General features: G+C 39.3%; 1 protein-coding gene across 4 annotated transcripts in view; it reads left to right on the top strand.

Annotated features, from left to right (window-relative positions):
• Positions 1-15,990, top strand: part of LOC110369139 (neurocalcin-delta A) — a 94,367-nt gene that overhangs the window by 37,374 nt on the left and 41,003 nt on the right. For 2 of the 4 annotated variants that reach the window (XM_036129072.1, XM_036129075.1), the window contains exon 1: positions 2,418-2,679. The exons of the other annotated variants lie outside the window; for them this stretch is intronic. The gene's annotated coding sequence lies outside the window, so the exon portion shown is untranslated. Of the gene's footprint in view, positions 1-2,417; positions 2,680-15,990 lie in introns of those variants that run through there. 4 annotated transcript variants of the gene reach the window in all.

A 15,990-nucleotide genomic window follows, 5' to 3' on the forward strand; every position in this document is an offset into this window, starting at 1 on the left:
TTTGTCATTTTCAGTTTGTTTATTGGTTCAGGAAACAGTGCCGTTTTCTTGTACTGATGACAACAGTGTGCAATGACTAGTGAACTTCATATCTGTTTAGATTTTAGCTTCACGGACACAGAAAGTCCAATGACCGGGTTCTGTCGGTCTCAGCTCCCTCGTCAAGACACGCTTCTGTGCTGTTCTGCTGCAGTACGAAATAATGCAGGGAAATGTTCAGTTGGCTAATAAATAGTGACGAGACAGGTAGGAACTTTTAGCAACCTGCCCTGCTGCTGTACTTGACCACTAAAGGAAATATTATGCAAAATGAACAGAAAGACAGAAATTGTACCGGGCTGCTGCTGACTACATTTGCATGGTCCAGATCCTTATTTATACTGTAAAAATATGCTTTGTATGAACTAGACCCATGTGTTTGTTTTGAAACACAATTTATTTCAGTATAACATTATCCTTTATTTGTACCTCAGTAGTAAAATTTACTTGTATCAACATCAAATTAACAGGCAAATGGATGCACTCAGTTGCACACTGAAGATTAGCAATTCTTATAAAATAAAATAATTGCAAGACTGAATCAAAGGTACGTACCTCCAAAAATTATATTAACAAGTATAATATTAGCGTTTTTTGTCTACTGCTTTGCCAAACAAGGAAGTGCCACCGAAATTATATATTTCTCTAATCGAGGGCTCAATTGGCCCCAACTTCTTGGTTGTGCCCTAATAAACTAAAGTTAAATTTGTCTTATTGTTATTGGTCATATTTTTGCTCTTACGTGTAAATAACCCTCTGCCCTCAAAAAATCTTGACATGCAAATGGTATTGAGTATTTTTCTTAGTATCGGTATTGTGTTTAAGATTTTAGTATCGTGACAACCCTATCTCAAACACAACCTATATATTTAGTTGTCAGTGTTTTACCAGGAGATTCCCCAGTTTATGTTACATAAAGCTCTGTTTCTGTAGAGCTTTCACCTGTCATTGCTTATTTGATCCAATTCCAATGTATCTTTTAAAAACCATTAACAGTGTTCTATGTATTTATTGTTAGCCTTTATGCTGTGAGCGTTTATCAGTTGTTTTTTATGAAGATCAAAGCCAACATTCTACCTTGCATGAGAGAGAGCAATTGCTGTAAAACAGGGATTTGCTTGTTTAAAACAGGGACAAAATCCTTATGCTGTTAGCAATATAAATGTTAGCAGGCTTACACTATACATTACAGCTTTATCGTAATCACATTATCTCTATATACATCATCAGAATTGCAAAGATGAGCTTGGATTGCATTAGCTAGTCGTTTAGGTACCATGTGTACCAGGCTCTTTTTTTACAGTTTTTTTTGTCAGTGTTGTTTTCTAAAAGCAGCATGCTTTGTGAACTTTGTGCAGTCCTGCATACACCCCAGTAATCCCAGAACTTGAAATTTGGTCTAAATAGTAATTCATTTCTCCAGCAGATCACCTACCAGAGCATCATTTCGCTTTCTTTCATCATCGCACTTTCTGCTTTGCGCCCGTTTGTTCCAACCGCTCTCCTTTTTTATGTGGCGGATTTGCTCCTCAGCAGGATCTTTGTAATCATATTTACTGCAGCTGCCGGCGTTTTTAAATTACTTTTTCTTTCTCTGTCAATTTCCACCACTACTGGGTCTCCTTTCGCTGAACCGCCCACTCAAGCAGACATGCCGTTACTCACCCCAGTCCACTGGGGGGTTGTTTTCTCTTGGCTGGTCTAGACCCCCCCACCGCCCACACTGGGCCCCACTTTGTCCCATTCAACAGGCCGGCAGATGCTGTTGAAATGAATGGAAGCAGACGAAAGCTGTTCAAGCTCGCTGCTTGGGTGGGTGGAGGATGGTGTAAGGAGGCTCTTTGGTCATGTTTTCCCCCCACTGTGCATACCTCAGGCTCACAAAGAGACCAGGCCCCAGACGGATTATAAACAATGCAAAGCGCCAGGTTAGCTCAGGTCACAGAAAAAGTCTAAATCCATCCCTGAACGCAGACACATTTTTACAGGGAAAAAAGAGCCATCTGACTGCAGTCAATAAACGCTATTAAACTAAGCAGATTCCGGGTTTTGATCTTTTAAGCTTGTGCTTGAGCTTAACAAACGGTGGGAAGCTTAAACCACGTCTCCTCTTTCATTCCGTCCATCTTCCCCGCTGTGGGTCGCAACGTCTTACAGCAGTTGTTCTGTCTCTGAGAATCTTTGCTTGTATGTCGGAGGACCTGTTGAAATCATTGATGTGCAGTGTGCCTGTTGCCACAGCAACACGGGCTTCTCCTTTTCTGTCTTTCCCCCTCTCTCTCCTCTCTACTTTTTAAAACACCCTCCCAACACACATCCACACATTCACATACTAGAGCGAGGTCATGTGACCGCGCTGACGTCAGACCGGGGAGGCAGGCTGAGAAACGGGTTAGTTTGTGGGCTTTGAATAAACCTCCAGCTCAGACTGGGAGTCCGTCAGTTACCGTTAGCTCTGCTTCGGCCGCCGATTCGCTCCTTTTCCTTCTCCCCACGGGTGCGCTGGCCCCCTCCCTCCTCCTCTTATCGCTGTCCTCTGTTCTCGCCTGTTGCTTTTCCTCCTGCTGCTGCAAACTTAGTCTAGAGTGAGATTCCTGTGTGATGGACTGCTGAACAGCTTTTGATCCGCTACAAAGTGAGGTAAGACGCCTTGTTTTGTCTTTGCATGTGGATTAACTGTGCTTTGGGAGCCTAAGCAGCGAGCCAAAGCTGGATAAAGAAGGCGTTCGTTTACTTGTGGAGAAGGGAAGTAGTGAATTGTGAAACTGCTTTTTTTTTTTTTTTTTTTGGCCACTTTCCACATATTTAGCTGCGCCTGACATTTGTGTGGTAGCAAAAATGTTGCGTGGTGTGTGTGTGTGTGTGGGGTGGGGGGGCTTTCAGGGGGACCCTTGGTAAGAGACGCTCTCTCGCGGACTCTCTGTCGCATTCTTTCACAACAAACATAGCTGCATCTGTTTTCAAACCCCCTACAGGAAGTGAGTGCATCACAGAGGAGAGGAGGAAGGAGAAAGAGTGAGCATTACAGGGACTGTGCGGGTGTCGTGATGTGTAGCGCCACATGGCTTTTCCTCCCCGAGCGTTGCTAATGTTAGAGGCAGCAGTGTGGGCTGGGAGCCGCTGCCTCCGACTGCCAGAGAGTCGGAGGCAGCGAGGGGGGGGGGCAGAGCAGCTGCCACCTGCCCCCCTGCGATGAGGTGGGAAAGTCTCAACAAACATGCAAGGCAGTAGGAATCCTTACTGTCTCACGCTTAGTTTTGATTTTTTTCTTCTTTCAACAAAATGTTTGTTTACTTGGTATTTGAAGATAATTTTGTTGCTTAATAAGGTATCTACATCCAGCTACGCACGATGTGCCAGTATCAAGGTATGCCGAGGTCTCAAAGCTGGTTCCTACGGTTTGATGTCCTCTTTTTGATGAGATGCCGGAGAAAGCGCTGGAGTTTACCAGCCCCCCCGATTTGTTGCTGCACACGTCAGTCAGCTGGCTGAAAAGAAACTCCAACCCTTTTGCCTTGCTTACAAAGAAGACAAATTCAGCCGTTTGGAAACATTTCCCATCACAACAAATATGAACGGTGTGTGTGAAAGCTGAAGTAGAACCCTTCCCAATCAACCTTACTTGGGGGGAGGCTGTCTTCAAGCTACAGACGAGGAGCTGCGTGCACCATGTCTTTGGAAGATAGTCCAACCGATTAGCCAGATAATGTGGGCAGTGGCGGTTCTAGACCAAATTTACCAGGGGGGCCGAGGTGGGGCCAGTGTTTTTTCATAGGGGCACAGAACAAAAAAGTGAAACAATAAAATAGCAATATTTAACTGTGTAATACTATTAAGTGAGACACTTGTGGTTTTGGAACTGCAGGTTTCAGACACCTGATCTAGCAGTTGAAAATTTTGCCCCCAGCTCAATAAGGCTAAAGCTAAACGTGAAACATCTTAATTTCTCAATCCTTCTTAGAGTAAAACTGTATAGGTAAAAAATAAAATTGGTCAAAGTGACCAATCAGTTATGGTTTCTTTGCCATTGCAAATAATAATTAGAAGTTTATTTAATGTTAAGTCTTTAGTACAGGGGCCATAACAGTGGCCAGTACCATTTCTACAGGGGCATGGGCCCCTGTTGGCCCCTGTCTAGAACCGCCCCTGAATGTGGGCTTTCCATATTCTGCGCAATAGTGTTACATTATCTTACCTGCAGCTGGGAAAAATCCAAGCACATCATTTTATACGTTTAGATCTTGAATGTGCACACCTGGATACCGTGAAGCCATGTTATTTTTGCTTTAAGATATCATAGCATGAGAGTCCTCTCCCTCTGGCGGTCTGTCAGCTGAAGTAAAATTGAATTACTTGGTTTATATTCAGCTTGACAGGGGAGGACAATCTGAAGAATAAATAATTTTTACATCTTTTCCATTTTTTACCGCTCCTCTTCAGCTCCTCTGCTCAGCCGTGCCTCCCTCCTCTTACTTAATGATGTGGAGACCTGCCAGTGGCATGTAACAGCTCTCTGTGACAGAATCTAAAGTCTTAAAGCCGCAGATATCTGCCAGCCCATCTAATTAAATGTCCACTGCTGTTCAGGAGATAAAGACACAAATTAGCATTTGTTGATTACATTAGGATTTATGGCTTGGATTTGAGAGAAATGTCACGGTGACATAATACCCTACATGGTCCATTTGTTAGTGAAACGCGCCAGATTAGATAACAATCAGGCAAAAACGTAGGAGCAGCTTTAGGGAAATGGTTTCATCCTTAGAGTTTGGCAAAGAAATACAAGTAACTGAAAGCAAGGATTTTACTGAGCACTGATTGGTTCAGACTTAATCCTGTAATATATTACCAAGGCTCTGTAGATGAGAAAGTATAGTGCTGTGGAAATTTCTTCTCCTCTTGCTAATAAAAAGAAGAGGAGAAAATGTTTAAAATAATATAAATAGAATAAATAATTCTGATTGTTACGCACATTTTGATTTGAGTCAAAGAAAGTCTGAGTGAAAACAAAAAGCCATTTTTAAATGTCATTTTTTTATGGTGGGGGGAGGGGGGTGGTGAAGCCATGTAAAAGCAACATGCCAAAAGGTTTAATAAACCTAATAATAACTGGTTGTTCCAGCCGATGGCAACAACAGCTGCCATCAAGAAGTGACGATAACAGGCAATGGGTCTCCCTCTGGGAGACCTTCGCAGAATTGGTTTAATTCAGCCACATTTTAGGCTCACACCACAGCACCTTGACTTGATTCAGGTCCATGCTTGGACTAGGACGTTCCAAAACCTATGCAGAATTACCCATAATTAACCTCCTGCATCACCCAAGCGTGTGTGTGTGTGTGTGTGTGTGTGTGTGTGTGTGTGTGTGTGTGTGTGTGTGTGTGTGAGCTTCAGGTCACAATCTTATGGCTGGCTGCCCTTCTTTGGGATTTCTGGTTGTGAGTACCTAAAGCAGCCCCTGTCCGTCTGTTTGAGTGTGTATATTCTATTTCTTTTTATGAAATTGTGCATTAGTTATACGATAGATGAAGGGAGACACACATCTTGTGTGTGTGTGTGTGTGTGGGGGGGGGGGTTCATAAGATGCGATGGGCCTTTTTGTTGTTTTTTTGTCAGCATTGATTTTTTTTTTCCCCTTGGACCTCCTCCATGACTGCAGTTTTTGTTCAGTCTATTTCTTATTGTTGAATCATGAACTCTGACCTTAACTGAAGCAAGTGAGGCCCTCAGGGTTTTATTTTTTTGTTTTTGGGTTTTTGTTTACGGCCTTCTAGATGAGTCGTTGATGTTCTAGTACAGGAGTCTGCAACCTTTGCAATCCAAAGAGCCATTTTTGCCCTCAGCCCAACTAAGTAGGACTTGCAAAGAGCCGCAGATGTTGCACGACCTTTAGAAAAAGGTAACTTGTAATTTTTGTAATTAAAATACATTTCTTGTCATTTTAAGTAACCACCATATTATTTTTATTTTTAGGTATTAAATTAAAACAAAACATACAACTTTTGTTAAATGAAGATGGATAGATTTTCTTTTACTATTTGTGGAATAGTAAAAGTAGTTAAAAAATAACAGATATTTTTCAACCTGATGATGACAAAAATAGCTATAAAAAAACATTACTAGTACAATATGTGTTATTCCTGGTTCACTGCCATTCTGTGTTTTCTCTGTTCCTGGAAGTTGTTGCTTAATGAAGTCCAAAAACCTTAGAAATGCCTTTGCGACCCTTTCCAGACTGACCAATTCCAGTGTTTCTGTTTCTCATTTATTGGCTCTCTACAGATTGGGAAGAAGACATTGAAGGATTTTTTTTTATTATTTTGAATTCCATCACCAAATGCTCGTAATTCAGTGCTGGATGAGTAGCTGAAACAGCGCAACTTACCTACTGTGGGACTTTTCCTCTGCTACCATTCCCAATGTGCAGTGGTAATAATTTATTTTAAACAGTAGTTGCCTAAACTGTGCAAAACATCATTCCTGATATTATAATCTGCTTCCTCAGGGATTTAGATTAAGACCCTGGTGGCATTTTCTGATTTTATTACAATAGAGTGTTTCAAAAGGTTTTAGTCACATTTGGTCATTGTCAAAATAAAAGTACGGTTAGTTAAAGATGTTATTCAGGTTGTGCTGAATAAGACCATGGTAACATTTAATTATAAAATTTTTGACTTATTTCAGTATAAATAATCTAGTGTATGATTTTACTCGATTGCACAATAAAGTTACAAAGGCTGTGCAGTTGAATCCCACTGAAGCAGCGTAAAAAGCGCGGGTGGTGAGAAACTAAATTTTCACGGATAACTCGGCTCTACACCAGACATGGATTGGGAACTAATAGTTCAACCCATTCTAAATAAGTTCCGCGGTCCCCTACCTGTCGTTCAGAACTGACGGTTATACTTTTGGCAAAGTCACAGCTGTGCAGGGTTATCCACTTCTGATTTATGAATGGCCAGAGGAAGCTCAGAGGCTATTCACTTTGCGGCGATCGCTCCTCCTGAGTAAGCATATGGAAACAAAGGAAACAAATAAGCTTCTGTTAAAGGGAAGACAATTTCAGCAAAACCAGCACTAATGACAAACCACTTGCTGCAACCAACAGGGGTTTAGAGAACAGAGCAGACACACGAAACACAGAACCAGTTTTCCCTCTAATTGTCTAGTTATTGTGGCACTTTGCTCTGTCATACTATTGCACTGAAGCATAACAATATCAATAGCAATACTATAACAAGTTGTTATAATTTATCTTATAATAATAAAATCATGTTTTCCTTCTATTGGTTTAATCTGCCTTAAAGATTGTATTCTCTTGCAAATTGCCACTATGTAGCCGTGTTTCCATCAACGTCTTCTATGCGTATTTTGAAGTACCACATTAGAAAAGGTTGATGGATACGGAATTTCCTTATTTTCCCAAAAAGGTTTTTGCACTCGCTTGTGCACTTTGCATTGTCTTTGTACTGAAATGTGCTATACAAATAAATTTGCCTTGCCTTGCCTTGTGGTTGTTTTTGGGAAAAAGACTTTATGCACAAAACAGCAGATTGAAAAACATTTGCGGAATAAGTTCTGACGTAGTGAGGATTTACCTCACATGACTGATCAGCTGTTTCTGCTGCGGACGTCTTTCCGGATATGCAGATAACGTGCATAAAACTGCGTTTCTTTCTCTTCGTCTCCAGACTGCATGTAACATCACCAGTAATGGCTGACATGACAAAACAATTACAACTTGCCCGATAGCAAACACTCCTGAAAAAATTTTTTTTAGACGTATGGTCCATGCTAGTTTGCAACCTCTGCTTCCTGTTTATTACAGCCACGTGTAACATCAAATTCAGACAAAATTACACAGACCCTTGTTAATTAGCTCTAAACCAGTAGATGGAAACGCGTAATTCGCATTTTCTTTTTTGCAACATTTCAACAGTTTGCTCAAAATTCACATGACAGTTGGATGGAAACACTATTTAGTAAGTTTAAATGAACTTAATAACATTTGACTGTTTGTTTTCAACAGATTCTATGTTATTTTGTATGATGGCTTAAACAGGTGAAGTCTTGTCTCAGTGGGACTTGCCTGTGTAAATGGAGGTTATTAATGAATGAATGAATGAATCTAAAAGGTTATATCAGAATAAACAAGACACCCCTAAGATGCCCTGAACTGCATGCTTCAATAATACATCACAAGCCTTTCTGAGCAGACCTGATTACCCTGGTATATGTTGAGGAAGGGCATAACATTTAATGTTTCTGCACAAACTTTGTTTCTGTTTGTTTGTTTGATTTTTTTTTTCTGTTTCTTATCTCTAAAATTAAGTATTTGTTTCAATAATCTCTTGACCACTAATATCAGATTTCTTTTTCTGGAGGCAACGGGTACGTCTGCATGTATGCTGATAGAAAATATTGCAGTATCTTTAGCACTTGAGAACCTAAATTTGTTCTATAAGACTGAAAAACACATTTGTAAATGGGAATTTGCTCTTTAACTCCTTAGGAATGCTGAATCCTATATATTTTTAATTTACTGTTGCAACATGGTTGTAAACAATATATATGATATACAAAAAAGGATAATACACAGCAAAAATCTTAAAATTTCAAAAAAGGAATTAATTTATCAAGAAGAAGTGCCTTAGAAGCGCAACTTTTGCTTTGTTCCAACACAGGGGACTGAACATAGATCAAATGCTTTAGCAGACAAGTTAAGGGTCATGTTACAACACTTTGTTTTGCTATTTTCAAAACTGCCGGCATTTTTAATCTGCTCTAAAGTTAATAGGACCTGCACACACACACAGCACTCTGTGTGTGTGTGTTCCGCATTGGTTCTCAATTGATTTAGGATTGTTATGTCATGGAAAAAGTCAGGACCTATGCCTCTTAGTGTTCTAGAAGAAAAGCCCACCCACTCACGGTGTTATCTGAGCGATGCATTTATACCAACAGTGGTTTAAAAACCCTGGCCAAACAGTCTAATCCTGCAACAGACAAGCTGAGCTGACCCATATGAACCAGGCTTCGGAAACATCCTGTTTTGTGCTAAAGGGAGTCTCTTGTGGAGCTGGTGGAAAGTTAACTTGAAGGCAGTTTATGTAACTGTTGATTAATGACCACAGACAGAAAGAAACAGAAAGGAGTTGAAGTGGGAAATATACTCAGAAGTATATGAGAAGAGGCAGGCACCTGGGGAGACAGTTAGGCATTTTTCCCAGCTCCTTTCTTCCGACTCGGTTATCTGGTGTTGGTAACTGAAGCTGAAAGCTGGAGCGTTTTTCAGAAGATCTTGGCCTCTAGTCAAGTGTTTAGTGAAAGTAAAGGGTTTCTGTAGATGAAAGCTTAAATCAATTTGTGGAGAAACAGATCCTAAATGTCATTTCTTCTCATGTAGAACTTGTAACATAAAACAAAATCATAAATAATCTTGGAAACACTTTGCAGATGTGATGGTGGCTTTCCTTTTCGTGAAAACCTTTGGAAGCGTTCACACCATTTCCTGTCTCGTTCTGTATTAAGTAGCTCTGAAAATGAGTAAATGATGCACATATTGTGGAAAATCACATCCTGTCACATGTTTGGAGTAAGCTTTTGCTGTGGCCCCGTTTTGTATAGTGTGCATGTATTGGGATGAATGGTGTGAAGATTTTCCCTCATTTAAGAATAAACCGACTGTCGGGAGATAAAAGTTCAATGTTTTACGGCTCCTCCAAATGATATTTAGAAAATAAAATAAAAAGTTTAATAAATTAAATAATTTTATTATATCCTGAAGTGTGCAAAACCAATTACAAATGTGACATTTTGGGGTTTTTGTCACATGTTGCTTGAACCTAATATGGAAGCACCATGGGTCCACTAACATCTACATGCCTTCGCTGCTCCTGGTGTCAAAAGCAACATGAATATCGACAGGATGAAACACTAATGGCTTTTTTGTTTTTTCCCCCCCTGTAAAACTGTTCAATATTTACGAAGAAGAAGGAAAAAAAAAACACACGCTCTAAAGAACAGGTGAGACCGAAGACTGAAAAGCCTCTCTCCTTAATCACGCGGATGTGACATTTTCCGGTACTTCGTCTGTACTCAGCTTTAAAGGTCGAAACAAAAAGGACCAAAACACTTAAGAGACAATTATACTTTTCTGCCGAGGTGTGGTGTTTTGATTCCGCGGTTCACCCGGGTGAAGTGTGCTTACTCACTGACTGTCAAAGCACGACCCCGCTTGGATGGCTGTGTCACACATTTGGCTGAAGAGGAGATATTTCACAGACTTTTTGTTAAAAGCTTCCAAATGAAAACAACAGACATTAGAGAATGTGTGTTACTTCAGCTTTAGTATTAATGATTGGTGGTTCTAGTAAGATGCGTCAGTGTTATGACTGCCTCTCTGGCTTACGCTGCTCCCAGTGTTATCTAGTGGCTGTTAGAAGAGAAAAGCAAATGAAGGGTTGTATTGTTCATAGTTTTACAACAACTATTTAGCAACTTGAGCACAGGATTAAGAAAAAAAAGTAACATGGTTTAATATGAGGAATGTGAATAACAGATGAAACGTTTTTGGAAACTTTTTGATTTCTTTCATTATTATTTTATATGAGTATTGCATTCAAAGGTTACAAAGGACGACTGCTCACCCTTTTTTTTTCTTTGTCAATATCCTAGGGGCTTTTTCATTAAAGGTTGTAGGCCTTCACCCGTCTTTATCCCCACGGAGGTGTTCTGAAGGTTTGCCCCTTGCTAAAAGGTTAAACGTAATGTGGCTAAAAACTAGCGGCTTACATAGAAGCCTCCGTGCATTGGCTGGGGAACGCTATGGGAAACAGATGTTCTATTTTTAGTCACAGGGTGGTGTTAGGTCATACTTTTCTGTGAGCTTCTTAGAGAACTAGATGCTACTTGTTGCCTTTACCAACGTTTTCCTGCATTTACAGATGTCAGTACCAATCCTCAGACTCCGACCCACTTGGGAATGGAGGCTAAAGAGCACTCAAGGTGAAGAATCTGGTTGTTTTGAGGGGTTCTTTTGTTTGCAGTTAAAGATAAAGAGCATCTTTCAGTCAGCAAACAGATCATGAAACTATTGATTGTGTTGCATACGTGTGGACTAGATATACAGGCGTGATTAAGATTATGACACAGAACCTCACTCTGCACATGCTCGGTCTCGCTTTTTGTGCACCACAACAGCTGTTTTTATGCGTTCTTTTCACATTCGTCTCACTTCGTTCTGATTCTGTTTCAATGACCTTCGGATCCAGGCGCAAGAACATAATGACAGACAGGAAAAGGTAAAACTGTCAAAGCTACACTTCTTTGGTCATGCTATGGATCTTCTTCTCCACACTTTGATGCTGTTAATATGAACGTTATCGCCACCGACTGTTACAGCATATGTATTACAGCCAGTTTTAACACAGAGGATAATCCATATTCTAGAATGGTCATGACTGTTGCGAACAGGAGATTTAAAACTGTTTAGTGTTTCATCCTGCCATTGAAATGGCGATAGGTATCACTCCTTTGGTTTCTAAAACTGTCTGTTTTCTGTGACCGGATGTGGGATTTTATTTTTTCTAACACAAGGGAATTTCAAAGAAATTCCCTTCCTATCGGCCTTAATCATTCAATGCCTCCAGCAACAAATGCGGGAGGGCGACGCTTTAGTATACTTTAGAAAACTCTGGACTGTCGTCGTCTTCTCGTCAATGCAAGTTTAAATTGCTAGAACCGTGCAAGACAAAATTTCAGTAGTTTTGAGATACTTAATAGCTGTGGTCTACCTGGAAACCAAACATCATTTCATATCTGCAGTTAAACTTTTTTTTAATGAAATATTAAAAATATTAAATATTGTCTGTGCCGCTGAACCAAACTATAAATGGTTCTCAGATTTTTTTTGTTAAATGGCTCCCTTAAGGTAACGTGCTCTCACCATCACTCAGTGTCAGTGTGCCACTAAGGAGATGATGGAGGTTAGATAGAACCACTTAGAATTCCTCGGTGCTTGCGGAGATCTTTGGCAAGCAGGATGCATGCCTTAGGAGGCTTTTTATGCCAAAGGAGTGATGTCACTAAACTATACTTAAACAGCTTCTACTGATCGTAAGGTTACAAGTCCTCCCTCCATGGCGTGAACTAATAATAATGAGAAGATTTGTTTTCTGTTTTGAAGACAGCATGTCATGCTGGCAGCTGTTTAAAATACAGATAGAGATCCTATAAGCCCACACAGGGTTTGGATATCTTTTCCGTATGGCTTGACTAATGCTGTGTTAGGATTTTCCTCCTTGTTTATACGGCCTGTATGATTTGCATGTAGCTATCTGCGCAGTTACTTCCTTTCATGTCTTCAGTCATTCTCTATGAGCAGAAGCTCTTGAATAGCTTGACTTTAGGACAGGTCATCGAGTTTCCTTTAGCTTCTGATCGCTTTTGTCTTACGTCGGCGCACAACCGACAAGTCAACAGAAAAATAATCAGCTCATTACTAATTACCAGTCCCGCTGACTTGCCAAACTATACCAGAGATACTTTTTATACGACCGATAATAAACAGCAGGTGCCACAGTGCTGCTTTTGATGCTACTGTTGCCTTGAAGTAAGAAGGTCCTCTCGTAAATGCCCTTACACTGCAAAAATGGATCTAAAAATGAGTAAAATCTTCTTAAAATTAGTGTATTTATCCTTGATTTGAGCAGGTAAATAAGATTATCTGCCAATGGAATGAGTCTTTTGACCCCTAAAATAAGATAATTAGATATACTGCACCTGAAATAAGATGATTGAGATGAATTGTTCCTATTTTAAGTGCAAAATTCTTATTCCATTGGCAAATCATCTTATTTACCTGCTCAAATCAAGGACAAATACACAGATTTTAAGAACATTTTACTTATTTCTAGTTCCGTTTTTGCAGTGTAGGTGTGAGGGGCTGCTCCTTTTTCTACGGTGTCCTGGCATTTTTCTGACACACTGGTGTTATATTTTAGTTTAAAGGCATTTTAAAGTCCATTTACTTACGCCAGCTGCAGCAATGCATTTTTCTTTATGTAATTATTTGCACCTTAATTGGTTTAAAAGTCATCTTTTTGTTGAGGTGAAAATATGTTTCAAATGAATTTTACAAAGTTTCAACAAAGCAAAAACCCAGTCCTTTTTGTTTTCTCTCCCACTGCTGCAGTTTGCAACTGTTGCTGTATAAAAGTCCACTTATCAGGTTAGGAGCCTAGATTGACAGGCGCACCCTCTAAATCTGATTCCAGCTTGTATCAGGGGAACTAAACTATTTTTAATGGGATATTTTCATTTTCTACTTTGTGGATTGTTATTGTAGTATTAAATATTGTTACATTAGAGACAAGACTAAAATATTTCTAGATTAAATTGTGTTCAGGCTTTTCTACCTGTCTGATAAAGAAATCTAGGCTATTTGGCTGCTTTAGTTTGTCTTCTATTTAAAATAAGTTATCTTAATTCACTTCTTTAAACAATAAGGACATAAAATACCTTGCAGTCCTTATTGTTTAAAGAAATGAATATATTATCACATTATGACAGAAGTCCTACAGGATTATTGTTTCAACAGAGCCTTCCTCGTTATGAATCAGCTCATCAGCGAAATCCTTCAATGTGTTCTTTCTCAAGATGCTGTCAGGTTTGAGTTTCTGTTTAATGTCAGCAGGTTGTGCAAAGTCTCAGCTGCAGGAAGCCTTAAGAGAGATGAGAGAAACATCCTGAGCAGAAAGATGGAGTAAGGAGCTCCTTTATCAGGTTCTAATCATGGTTTCATCAGTTCTGAGCTGTGTCACCAAAGTCTTTTTCCACCACGCCCTGCTTTTCAGTTCACCTTTTTTCTGTAAAGTGTGACAAAAGGACTTGTATGTTGAATAAACACCAGTGGCCACTGAGCAAGATGCATTAGGAACAATAAACTAAGTGCAGGAGCTTAGTCATTGTTACTAATCTTTTTTTTTTTTCAATAAATAAATAAAAGCTAAGTCAATGTCATTATTATTACTTTGTAAAAGTTAAACTTTCCAGTTTAGCAGATGTTCAGTTCATGCGGACAGACTTGTAAACTGTTCTAGGGCATTTTCAACCAGGCTTTGGGTTTTCAGAAACCTCACTTTGGCTGTAGCATAATGTAAAGGTTGGTAGACCTACAAAATATATTTTAATCAGTTCTCTGCATTATTTTCCAATTTTTTTATGATTTTAATTTAAAATCCCATAAACATATTTTTTACAACACATTTCAAGCATAAATATTATTTGAGAGCTAAACTTAAAGGGTAACTCACCCCAAATACACCCAAATAGAGTTGAAATAGTGAGTGTTGTGATGCTTCTATCAAATTTAGGTTAGCAGTTTATTAGCTTGGCATTCAGTTTATTTAGCATTTATTTACCTTGTTGTAGTAGCCCACACAACACGCAACCCCTACCACCAGCAGGTTCACTGGATTGTGGAATAAGAGGAATAATGACTTATATTGTAAACTTTGTAGAGAGCCAACGTATTGATGCTAGAAGAGGAATAATGTGATCTCCCTTGGTTAGACCTGTCGACTCTCAGGCTGCATGATTCTTGATGAGCTGTAACATTTTAAAGGAATCCCTTTTAAAGGACACACGGTTAAATTGATGTCGCTGCAAGCAAGGATCAGTTTAGTTGAGTTACTTTGAGAAATATGCTTCCTGGTTTGCAGATTCTAAAACAAGTTACCTTCTAAGATGGCTACTGATTGCATAATGTTTCCCAGCATCTAACATGAATAAACCCATAACCCATTTAGGCTGTAGACTGATGATTGAGTATGTCTGCTGTTCTTTGTGACCTTTCAGGTCAGACCCTTGTGACTTGTGATGGTGCTATAAAGCCCATTTTCAAGCTTCAAATATCTTGAGAAATTCCCTTTGTCAAGTAGCCTGCAGCAGAACCTGATTATTATGTTGCTGATTATAAAAACTATTTTTAACCAACAGAAATTGTCATAATTTTGACGCATGAGGACAGTAAATTCAGGTTAGATGTCCTTTTGTTTTATACATTTAAACCGCTAATAATGCTGCTGATTGTCCCAGACCACCTTTGTATGTAACTTTTGTTACGTAAACATTCAGCGCTGTCCCTCTGCAGTCTAAGCCCATGATTTAGGCCCCAGATCAGAAACCAAACCTGGTTTTTCCCCCTATGCAGGTCCAGAGTTCTGATAAACTTCTGTCAACAACAATTTCAGGAGTCTAGGTCTGAAGTTTACCTAAAGCAACATTTCTTGGTGATCTTTCATAGCATAGCCTCATTTTCCTGTAGCAAAAATAGCTTTTCCTGATTGCAGCAGGCTTTTAATGGTTTGAATATTTATAACTGAATTAATATACAGGAGATGTTACATTGTTGTTGTTGTTTTTACTTGTGGGGTTAATTTAGTTGTCTTTTTTTTTCCTTTTGTTCAGTTTCCTTACAGCTTTACATATTCATCCTCAAGACCGTTGGATTCACAGTTGACAAACAAAATGAATCCAAATTGTCTTTAGCTTAGCATGATGTCTTTGTGTTAAATCCAGGAGTGATGGATAGGATTCATGTGAATCTAGACCTTCTATCAGCTGGTATGACTGTAAACCTTGCTTCTGGTGTTGTACATAATGCATTATGTTCGGTTGTTATTATCCTAAGAATGAAAGGCTACGGTTTTAATAGTTTTCATAATAACATTTCTGACTGTTTATATTACTGTTTAAACTCTGAATACCATTGAAATCATACAAGATAATCTGTAACTAAATAGAGACCATCTGAGACAGTCAGCTGGAGACACAAGAAGAAGGCAGTTCAATTCAATTCAAAAATACTTTATTGATCCCAAAAGGAAATGAAAGCTCAGCGAGGGTTTTTCACCTATCAATGACCACAAAGTGATAGATATCTCTCTG

This window comes from Fundulus heteroclitus, chromosome 3, assembly GCF_011125445.2.
Source record: "Fundulus heteroclitus isolate FHET01 chromosome 3, MU-UCD_Fhet_4.1, whole genome shotgun sequence".
Lineage (NCBI taxonomy): Eukaryota > Metazoa > Chordata > Actinopteri > Cyprinodontiformes > Fundulidae > Fundulus > Fundulus heteroclitus.